Here is a 12246-nt window from a genome sequence, read left to right as displayed (position 1 = left end):
TCGGATGTTTGTTAGAATAAAACGTGTTTCAACATGGAAATGTTGCTCGTTTATTACAGCTAACATATGAATGAGATTCAAGTTTTGAATTCAAAAGATATGATTTCGACTTTAGTATTGTTTCCATATACGAAGAGTAGATAGACATTTGACGGAAGTCGTGGAAACCCGTACCCGCTTCTGATTGGTGCCGGATGACATCATTCGGCGCGGCGCGAAACCGGGGCGTTTTAAATTTGCGTATAAGTTGAGCGATTTGAACTGCGCATTTCTCGGTTATTGAGTTATTTGTCCGCGTTTTTAATGTGCGCATCGTGTTCTACGCGTCATTTCCCCTCAGAAAACTATATTCGCAAGTCAAAATTCGTTCATGGTTTAGTGACCCATTCGAGTGGACAATTTCATTGTAACTTAACGACACAAGGTGGTTTAAGACGTTAGGAATGTAGATCAATTTTATACATAATCCCCTAGGTGCAATTGAACGTTTACAAAAGAGATCTATTCTATTCATCAGTGTCGTGGGACAAAAAAAACCCACCGCAATTATGAAACCCTGTATTGGACAACGGACGTTTTTGCATACGTCGATTCAATTGTAATTTGGACCGCGTTAAACAGAGAAGAACCAAGCCACATCAGCTATTGCCGAATATAATCGGCCAGTTTAGATTTTTACATGAAAACGCTTGTGCGGATTTTCGTGCAAATTTCAGTGAATTCTTTCCGTGGTACAAAGCAAATTCCTGCAAATTTTCAAAGGAACTCACACAAACGTTCTCTCGTAAAAAATTAAATTGCCAAGTTAAATTTGACAATAGCTAATGTAGCTTGGTTCTTTTCTGTTAAACGCGGTCCATTTAACCGAATGATGCAGCGGATTGAAGAGGAAACTTACAATTATCTCGCTTGTGTACACAGAAAAAAAGGAATGATATAGATGATTATATGGACTGCATTTTGCAATCTGGAGCTATAAATTCTGGCTCATCTGAAAAAACACGTTTGTGCATAGGGAAACTAATGGCACATACACTGTTTTTAAACCGGGCCGGAATTTATAGCTCCAAATTGCAAAGTGCAGTCCATATTTACAGCTGATTTTAGTACCAACCAAGGAACTCGGTTGCATGTCCCATCTCAGACGCTTTCATCCATCACAGACTAGGTTGATTCAACCATATTTCTTGGTTGGTGCCGAGATCAGGATGAATATATGGTTAAATCTATCATTCTTTTTTTTTTAGTGAAATTAATTCTTCGTCAAAACGAGGAAATTTGGCATCATTTAGAGATTCATATTGCTGTCAAAACTGCAAAAACGCGTATCTTGATTTGTGATACTGCAACCTTCCTCTCATAATCTTTTTTTAATAGAAAAATACTCAATACGCCATTTTTTGAACGCTTCTCAACTTTTTCTGGCTGGATTGAGAATATTCTGTGAAAATTTGAAAAAATAGTGTAGGTTCGTTTTTTGTTGATAAAATAAAAGTGTAGCGGGAATTTTGAAACACCACAGAGGTGGTGCGCGTTTTTGCAGTTTCGCTGTCGATATGTTTGCTCAATCAATGCAAACATGATTAGCGTCGCCTTTGCTTTAGAAGCACTTGCAAAGGCTTTTCAAGAACGTCGCGCCGTACCTACCTACATTCGGGTGTTGTAAAATTTCTTTTGATAAAAATACGAATTTTCCGGAAATCTTTTAAAGTTTGAATTTTTCGCAGGATTTTCCTGAACATTTTATTTGATATTACTGCGAAGTGAATCACTAAATCGTCACCTTCCCGGCAAAGTATCACAAGCGCCATTTTTACCGAAATTGAGTTATGAATAGTTCCGAAATAACGAGATGCATTTACATACGAAAATAATCATTTTTTTTACAACAAATATGTAGAAATATGAATAAAAGTCGATTAAAGTTGATGTACTTACGTATCACAAGCGCCATTTGGGAGAAAAGTATCACAAGCGCCAAGTTCGGCAACCGCCTACCTTTCTGATTGTTTTACAATTTTTGTCACGGCAGTCTTCGGAATGACTTGAAACTAAATTATTTTCGCATGTAATTACATCTCGTTATTTCGAATATAATATTTTTTTTAGACTAAATATAAATAAATATTTGAAATACTCCATTGAAGTTGACGAACTTTTGTATCACAAGCGCCATGTAAGAGAAAAGTATCACAAGCGCCAAGTTGGGAATAATCGCTCATCTTTGAGATTGATTTTCGATATTAGTATCAACAACTTTTGGAATGACTTGGAGCGATTCGTCACTTTTCGGCCGAAGTATCACAAGCGCTATTTTTATTAAAGTTGAGTTATGGGTAGTTTTGAATTAATAAGATGCATTTACATACGAAAATAATATTTTTTTTAGATTAAAAATAAAGAAATATGGAAAAAACTCCGTTAAAGAGGGTAATACAAAATCGGCGATTTTACCCCCCTCTTGGATTTTGCCCGGAGTTGGATATGTTGTTCCCTATCACAAGACACGCCTTTTTCCGGCGTTGGCAAGTTCACCCGAAATTTTTCCCGCGCGCTACAGCGTTGCCAAGTTGAAAACAGGCAAATTCCGTAAGTGGCGTTAAAATTGAGCTATGAAGTTGCGGTTTTAACGAAAATTCTTTAAAAATTGCGCACTTTTAGGAAATGACCATCAATTTAATGTCGCATTAATTTTAACATGCATTGTTGCCAATTTTTCGATTTTTTAATTCGACTAATTTTACAAATCCGCAAATACCCAAAAAAGCTATCTTCAAATTTGAATGAAAAGTTGTCTAATCGATAGTTCGTTTGATTCCGCATCCATCGATATATAATAGCTGACTAGGAAACTTTCGGTTCGCGAGATATCAACATTTTTGTAAACAGCTTTATGGAGCGACGACGCTTTTTGAGTCCGGGCGGATAGAAATTTTAGCCTCCAAAAACTCAGGTCAGCATTAATTCCATGGTTTCCCATGTAATTTTTGGCGCTGAATCCGAATTTGACCATTTCATAAAAAAATTGTCACCAAGAAGTTGCCAAATTTGGCAAAAATGGCTTAAAATCGGGCTTTTTGGCGGATTATGGCCAGTGACTTGCCAGGAGTTGATCAGACGGCAAAATTGGTTATTTTCACAGTTAAAACTCGTTGAACTTTCTACAAGCTGAGTCAAATTCTTTCTACTCACGGCAAAATTAAACGCGCGACAAGCAGCGAACTCAAAAAAAGACACCAAAATCGGCGCTTTTGCGGTTTTTGTCCTAAGTTTCTTGTTTTCCGATTAAGAGAATGTTTCTTGACTAAACTAATGAACAACATGAGCAGAATTTAATAAAAATGACCAATAAAATAAAATCGAACATATTCCGATGTTGCCAAGCTTAAACAAAATACTTGAATTTTCGCTGGTTTTTTCGATATTTGTCCTATATTCTTTGTTCACTTCTTATTTTTAAATTATTTAAATGTATCTCTCGTGCAAAATAATAGACTTTTGTAGAATAATTTAATTTTCAACTTAGATATAAACTAATTAGGTACAAGGGTATTTATTCCAGAGAGGAAAAATTCATAAAACAGTGAGTTTTGTCGAATCGTGTCAATAAATCACATTTTGAAACAGTAATGGGAAAACTTTCTGCTAAAAATTAATGAATAAAATGTACTCCTCAGACTGACTTCATTAAAACAAGACAAGACGCATTGCAATATTGCCAAAATTACGTAGAATCGTTGAATTTTGGCGGTATTTGACCGTCATTATTCATCGCCCTATATTCAGTATATAATTTTATTTTATAATTCTGAGAAAATGGAATTTAATAGAAAAAAGTAACAATACCAAAGTGAAGAGGCCGCCCAGGAAAGGGCAATAAGGGGCTTAAAAAGGAACAAAGGCGCTCCAAATTACTGAGGACCTGTGGGAGGACAAGGAACTATGGCGGTTAGGCGTTGCGGGGCGCGAGAGACCACTGTTAAAGCAGCTCCTATCTATGTATGTAACAATACAATAGTTTGTCGTTACACTCTGTGTAATTCAAATTTTCTTAAGAAATGGTCAAATTCGGATTCAGCGCCAAAAATTACATGGGAAACCATGGAATTAATGCTGACCTGAGTTTTTGGAGGCTAAAATTTCTATCCGCCCGGACTCAAAAAGCGTCGTCGCTCCATAAAGCTGTTTACAAAAATGTTGATATCTCGCGAACCGAAAGTTTCCTAGTCAGCTATTATATATCGATGGATGCGGAATCAAACGAACTATCGATTAGACAACTTTTCATTCAAATTTGAAGATAGCTTTTTTGGGTATTTGCGGATTTGTAAAATTAGTCGAATTAAAAAATCGAAAAATTGGCAACAATGCATGTTAAAATTAATGCGACATTAAATTGATGGTCATTTCCTAAAAGTGCGCAATTTTTAAAGAATTTTCGTTAAAACCGCAACTTCATAGCTCAATTTTAACGCCACTTACGGAATTTGCCTGTTTTCAACTTGGCAACGCTGTAGCGCGCGGGAAAAATTTCGGGTGAACTTGCCAACGCCGGAAAAAGGCGTGTCTTGTGATAGGGAACAACATATCCAACTCCGGGCAAAATCCAAGAGGGGGGTAAAATCGCCGATTTTGTATAACCCTCTTTGATGGGCTTTCGTATCACAAGCGCCAATAGATTCTCAGAGTGCCCCGAGAAGCCGATATCACAAGCGCCAATTTTCAAAGAAAAACCCGTTTTTTTAAAGAAATTTTATTAAAATTCGAAGCAGGGAGGTGTGCTGGATCTCTATTTCAAGTTTCAAGCCAAACATCCGTCTTTTACGGTCGCAATTCAGTTTTTTGTGTCTCTTGAAAAGTTGGCAAAGTGGCGCTTGTGATACTTTGCCGGGAAGGTGACGAAATGGGGCTTGCATTAAAATTTTACCTTTTCTCATAGAAATTATAAATTAAGCTTGCTGAATGCATTGACCATTTCCCATGGCGGTTTAAATGGCAAAACAATCGATATATCGCAAAGCACGCCTCGTCACTGCTGCAGATACGTCACCCGGGATTTAAGCATTTCAGGCTCAAAACCTATGAGCATTATGTAAAATGTATGTGCTCAGAGGAAAAATGGTTATCTACTGAAAGAGACGTCATATTTCAATTCCTCCCTTACGTACATTTTTCTACAGTTAAGCCAATTCTATGGTTTTCATTGTTTTTGTCAACATTTCTTCGTCAAAGGTCAGAATCACATGGAGGCCAGAAGGAAAAATCTTACTCTCCTATCTGAACAAAAGTGAAGGAGAAAATGTGGCATGTCGTTTATTTTATCTAACTTCAAACGGTGCTAATCAGCAAACTCTGAATCCAAATGGTATACCGATCATACTAGCGTATCTCATTTCTCAACACGCGTTGTTTATAATGTCCGCCGTCAAGAATTTTTACAGAATTTTAAGAATGCTTCCATATACGTGAATGGTCAAAAAAATACCCTGAAACTTTTCACCGATTTGACCGACTCTGAAATAATTTTGAATCGAGGTGTTAAAAATATACACTGAAAAAAATGGTATGCTGTTTAAGCGCCTAGGATGTCAAAAATATGTCTGGTGATCCTAAGAAGCTACCTTGATTGCCCACGTAGTTGAATTTGCATTCATAGGATGAAAAGTTAACTGCTGGGGCAGTAAAGGCAGCATCTTCGGATCACCACACACATTTTTGACATCCTAGGTGCTACATCAGCATCTTATTTTTTTTCAGTGTGTCGAGTTTAGCATAAGACCAACCTCACAATATTTTAAACATCTTTTTACATTTTTTAATGAATATCTTCGATCGTATAAGGTAACAAATTAACTTACCTTCGAGGAGGAAATCCAGGTAAGTAGTTTAAAGCACAGAAACACAAAATCTAAAAGCCCATCTGCCTTTTTACCAGAAATAATACAACACTCCGCGCAAACGAAAAGTAACAAATGCTCTTTCGAAAGATATTTTTTTTACCTCAAAAAGATAATAGCTGAGTAACAGGGGATGGTTGGCACTGTAAATGTTCCCACTGAAATTGGAGCGATGAATCTTTAAGGTAATGTTATGCACTTAAGTGGTCCAGGTTAAGTAATGCATATTCCGATCACCAGGTGGTAGATGTTTTTTTTTTAGAAAAAAAGAAAGAAAGAAAAAAAAAAAACGATAGCTACAAAAAGATAAAGGCGGAAAAATCTTGTTGACGGGCGTAGAAAGGGACGGGCAAGTGAAGTGAGCGGATGTCTCCATGAGTACTCTCAGCATCGAAGGATTAGTTTGGGTCATTTGTATGGCATCCTTGTTTCAAACGTCGCGCAAATCCGCACCGCCCCCGGATGGTCTGGTCTCTTGGCGGGAAAACCGAGCGATTAACGAATTAGCGAGGATAAAATCAACGAAAAACCTCGAGTCCACACCAAAATGGGCCCCGCTTGAGATTCAAGTAATTAGATTTGGGTAGGCTCGAAGACCAATCATCACTATTTATCGTGATGGCATAGGCCTTGATTCTTCCTCGGTCTCTGAAAGCGGTGCCAATGAACTCTCCACGATAGCAGTTCTTTCACAGATACACAGAAAACAAATTTCGACGGTGTAAGTCGGCAACTACATAACTCGGTTTGCGACGTCGCAGACTTCCTATCATACTTTATTCTCTAAACGGAAAACTACTCAACGACAATTCTTTGAAACTGTCATGATTTTTCTTCTTTATGTAAAGAAAATTCTGCAAAAACTTCAAGAGATGATGTCAATTTGTTCTCCTGTAAAAAAATATTATAGAGGCGGAGATTTTCAGACACCGCAAACGAGTTATGTGATTGCCGACGCCGACTTACACCGTTAATTTGCCGTTTGATCAATAGGAATTCCTGTTTAATATGCAGATACAAGAAATTCTCGTTGAAATAACATATAATATCTCCTTGTTTCAGACTGCATTTTTGCCATTTCTAAGATATACAATCTGTCACTTTGAAGAAATTTCCGGTTCCGAGGATTCCTGTTGTGCTATGTTTGACAGGGAAGTTTTTCTCAGTATAGGTTAAAATTGTAATTTTCAGAGGTAGCAGTTCTCTCGCACATTAAAATTGTAAATATAATTAAGTTTTATAATTTTGTATTATGTCTAAAAGCTTGTGATGCCGCAGATATTTCCTACCGTAATTCATTTTTTCGGAAGACGAATAGTCATTATTTGTCCCGAATTCCGTGCGATTCGTCGGAATTATGTACTTTGTAAACACACTTAAACGTCAAAATGACTTTTCTCAAAGAGAAGGACAGAAAAAATCCAGATTGAGGACGACTTATTGACGTAGGATGAGGGACACCTAATTTTTTTGCGATTTCGAGGGCCGGTAACGTAATACATTTAAAGAATATGTATTTCTTGGAAAATTGACAATGTCGCGATAAAAATCAATGATGGTTTTCTTCATCGGTCCAACAAGCAATGCTGGAATTAAGTTTAGATGTGAAATGAAACAATAAAAGCCTCATACAGTGTCGCATGCGACGCATACGGAAGGAATTGCATTATGACGCCTGGATGCAACTATTCGAGCTCCATGGATGTCCGTGTTGCATACGCACGGAGTTGAAGGCGTTTTGATTTCGGGCACTGACCGCGTTCCTAGCGGCGCGGCGCGCCGCTCAGTAGAGCGAGTCAATGAGAGGAGTCAGACAAAATTTGGAGGTATTAAAACCTCATATCGACGTTAATACGAAAAGTGGAGGTATTAGGAGTGGCTCCGTTGATTTTTTCGTAAAACTTCCTTCAAGGAGCACCCCATGCAATTTATTTTTCCTCTAAAAAAAACCCTGCAATTATTACGTTGAATTTTTCTTGTCAAATTTGGTAAGTGAATTCTTTAATTTCGTAACAGCAGAAATACGATCTCAAAATTCGATATAAATGACAAGTATTTACATAAAAACACTGAGCTAATCAATGCAATATATCGCATGACTAGACGTCCTGACACAAAATTTGGCGTCCATCGAATTACCTTAAACCGACGATTAGGTTAATCGATACCACGTGTGTTCTTTCTTAGGCCCATAGGCGGATCCTGGGGGGTGTAGGGGCATACGCCCCCTCCCGTTCGCCCGAAAAAAGGAAGAGGAAAAAGAGAAGGAAGAAAGAAGGGAGGAACATAGGAGAGGAGAAGAAAAAACGCTCACATATGGTATTTATTCATAATGAAATTGACTCAAACTGCGTATTAGATGCTTCAAAAATTCAACAATTCTCTGGAAGAGGCCCCCGAACCTCCTGTACCCCCCCCCCCCCTAAAGTACCCTTATAAGGATAGTATGGCCACTTCGTTCACCACCTCTGATTGGCTCGACCATGTTAGGCTGAATGTAGCCTTCTAGGGCCCAAAAATGCCGTGAGGGACGCTGTAAGTATATGTAAATACAAAATGATTCATAATGTAGTTTTATTTACATTACGCAACGAGAAATTTACTCAAATACATTATTGGGGCGTATACGCATAATTTTACGGCTAATCATTTACAGTTTTCGAGGAAAATCATCTGGGATGTAGTAAGATTGGCAACAAGTGCGGTCGGTGATAATCAGGTGAAAACCGTCCAAAGTTGGAAATGACCCCTCCCTCCCATCCTCAAAAACCAAAACAAAGCGCCGCCATTTTTGGGCCCTGAGCCCCTCCATAAGGCATAGTGACCATACTGCCGTGCTAAGGAAGAACGCCGTATGAACATTCAAGAGTTGCCAAATTTCCCTTGATAAAACAAGTATTTTTGACGACATTCATGCATATTTTTCCTTGAAATTTTCAGACATTTTAAATTACATTGCGTGCGAAACTGCCTGAAATTATCGGGGGAAAATATTCGAAACTATCCTAACAAATTCGGTTTTTAAGGAAGGAAACTTGGCAACGTCTAAAGGTTTATACGGCGTTTTTCCTTAGCACGACAGCATACTCTCCCTATGAGGGTACTCAACCCCCTCCCCCTTTACGTTCGAGGTGTCTGCATCCGCTATGCTGCCGTGCTAAGGATAAACGCCGTATGAGCATTTGAGAGTTGCCAAATTTCCATTGATAAAACATGTATTTTTGATGACATTCATGCATAATTTTCCTTGAAAGGTTTAGGTAGTTTACATTAAATTGCGTGCAAAATTGTCTGAAAATTGTGGGAAAGAATATTCACAATTTTCCTGATAAATTTGGATTTTATTGAGGGAAACTTGGCAACGCCTGAAGGATCATACGGCGTTCTTCCTTAGCACGGCAGTATGCTCTAACCCAACAAGGATGAAGGAAGAGCATGCTCTGTTGTAAAGATCAGAAAGGCATCGGAAATAAGGGTTGGATTAAACTTTAACCGAGCCGCGTGACCTCCACAGTCGGGGACCGGGGGGAGGGGGAGGGGGGAGAGGGGGGAGGGTTTATCCCGCGGAGCACTCCAGCCTCCCTCGCAATTTGCATGGGACAGCCGGAGTGGCCGGTTCCCCGGGCATTGTTTCGCATCAATAACTAATGCGATTTAATTTTGCATTAATTCTGCGACGGAGTGGTGTTGGAAGCTCCGAGGGGAGTGTTCTATTGATTTAACCCTGAAGCTGGCAATGAATTTCCCCACAGCGTTGTCACTTTCCGATAAAGTCCGCCTACTCTCATTTTGCTCTGGCGCTCAGTGGATCGGGTCAATGGAGATGTTGCATGTGTGAAGAATTTGCGATTTGACTGATGATTCTTAGGTAAAAGTTCGCGAGAAACACGATGGTGTCACTGGTTTTCTCTGAAACCAACTTCCAAGCTTATAAAAAGCTCTCAAGTTGAGGCCAAAATGGAGGAAATATCCCACGCTATCCTGAGAGTCCATCTCTATATCAAGACAAACTCTCCAAGCGAAGATAGGGAGCAAATACAATGACAGGGCTGCCACTTTATTCGGGGACTCTAAAACTGAAAACACGGCAATCCCGCTAATGTATTTGCTCTCTATCTTTGCATGGAGAGTTTGTCTTGATGTAGAGGTGGACTCTCAGGATAGCGTGGTATATCCCCTCCATTTTGGCCTCAACTTGAGAGCTTTTTTTGAGCTTGGGAGTTGATTTCAGAGAAAACCAGTGGCACCATCGCGTTTCTCACGAACTTTTATATAAGAATCAGTATAGTCAAATCGCAAATTCCTTGCACATGCAACATCTCGATTAGAGAGGTCGGACATGAAATTTTTGACTAAAAACTGAAAATATACTTCGCCATATTTCGACGGTGTAAGTCGGCAATCACATATCTCTTTTGCGGTGCCTGGAAATCTCCGCCTCTATGTTATTTTTTTCAAGGAGAACAAATTGACATCATCTCTTGAAGTTTTTGCAGAATTTTCTTCACACAGAGAAGAAAAACCACGACAGTTATAAAGAATTGTCGTTGAGTAGTTTTCCGTTTAAAAAATAAAGTCTGATAGGAAGTCTGCGACGTCGCAAACCGAGTTTTGTGATTGCCGACTCACACCGTCGATTTTAATTTTCAAGGATTGTCTTCGGATGAAAATTTCACGAGGAAACCAATGGAACCACTTTTAGAACCTCAAAGTTTTGTAAAGACGGATTTATAAGCGTTTAAAGTTTCCAAATTTTGTCCGGCTCTCTTATTGACTCGATCCACTGTGTGCCGTGATAGCGAAGAGAGTAGAAAGTGCAAAATTGAAGTTTTGAGAAAACGGGCTCAGAATCTTCTGACCGGGAAATTTTATCTGAAGAAGCCTCCGTTCTTTGTCAAAATGCCACTAGTCGTACGAAAGACTTCCAGAAATCACGTGGATGACTGAAAATCGACCGATTTTATTTCAATTTCATAAAAGTGGTATTTTTCATTTTCATGCTAGATTATCGTCAGGCAAAACTGCCGTAAATGCTATCTTCTGCATGCTTTCGTGGTTGCGTTTTGGACACACAAAGAACACATTTTCAGGTTAGAAATTGGCAGAAGGGGGCGGCAGTATACCTGAAAGCACTGTTTGCATTGGTTCTCTGGAGGAATATTGTCACTTACCGCTGTCTTTCCTAACACTATGTCATTTTTTGCGCACTTACAGCTTTCTCATATCGACGGTGAAACTACCAAACCACGTATCTCGGTTTGCGACGTCGCAGACTTCCTGTCATACTTTATTTTTTAAATGAAAAACTACTTAACACCCAATCTTGAAAATTTCTGTGATTTTTCCTCTTCGCGCGGAGAAAATTCCGTGAAAATTTCAAGGAATGATATTGATTTGGTCTACTTCCAAAAAACAAAATGTGAGCGTAGATTTTTAAACACCGCAAACGAGATACGTGGTTTGGTAGTTTCACCGTCGATATGTCTCGTTTTCATACAATTAAGATGAATTTTGCTGTTTTGGCTATTTCAGTGATTTCATCTAAAAGAGATTTGACGAATTTTGAAAGAAACTCGATTTCGAAAACTTGACAGTAACTGCTCTCTTTGCTATCGCATGCTACCATCATCTCTTTGCTATCTTTGCTATCGTGCTGGGTACAAGAGTCGAATAGACATTCGGGCGTTTGCGAATTTCCTCATATCACGTAGGAATTCCCTGCTGAGCTTTTCCGGTAAAAGTTGGCTATAGGATCTGTGTTCCAAAATGTCGTAGACCTATAGCCGGCTGTAAGATTTTTTACAGCAAGGAACCACGTATCTCCATTACGGTGTTTTAAAATTTCCGCCCCAACCCAAGTAGCAAAATAGAACTTTTTTCTAGAAAAATATATTGAGAAAATTTCTAGAAAAAACAAAGAAAATGAGAGCTATCCAGAAAATAGAAAGAAAAAACATTGCGAGTCAAAAGTCTGACCAAAGAAAATAGATCTATTTCATAGATCTACTTTCTGTCAACTTCCCACTTGGACAAAAGATAGAAACTTTATTGAAAGTAGAATTATTTTCTAGACAATTGCTTAATGTTTTCTTTTAAGAAAATGCAAGGAAAAATGTATTTTCTTGTGCCTATTTTCTGGATCTACTTTATACCTATTTGCTTTCAAGAAAATTGTTCTATCTAGAAAGTAGACATTTTCTTGATGCGCGCCACCTAGAAAGTAGATGACAATGCTACTTGGGAATTTTACATTTTCGGAGAGAAAGCAAGCCAACTTAATAATTGCCTGAAATCCATACAGAATATCCTGCTAGCAGAGAAGAAAAATCAATGAAGTTTTGAAGAAATT

General features: G+C 38.5%; 1 protein-coding gene across 2 annotated transcripts in view; it reads right to left on the bottom strand.

Moving 5' to 3' along the window:
• The window catches only part of LOC109034835 (uncharacterized), a 40846-nt gene extending 34592 nt beyond the window's left edge, over window positions 1-6254 (bottom strand). For both annotated transcript variants that reach the window (XM_019048207.2, XM_019048208.2), the window contains exon 1: window positions 5859-6254. The gene's annotated coding sequence lies outside the window, so the exon portion shown is untranslated. The remainder of the gene's footprint in view (window positions 1-5858) is intronic.
• Between the last annotated feature and the right edge of the window lie 5992 nt (window positions 6255-12246).

Source organism: Bemisia tabaci, chromosome 9, assembly GCF_918797505.1.
Source record: "Bemisia tabaci chromosome 9, PGI_BMITA_v3".
Taxonomy (NCBI): domain Eukaryota; kingdom Metazoa; phylum Arthropoda; class Insecta; order Hemiptera; family Aleyrodidae; genus Bemisia; species Bemisia tabaci.
Note: the sequence above shows the minus strand (reverse complement) of the source record. Positions and strands in the feature narration are given on the sequence as shown.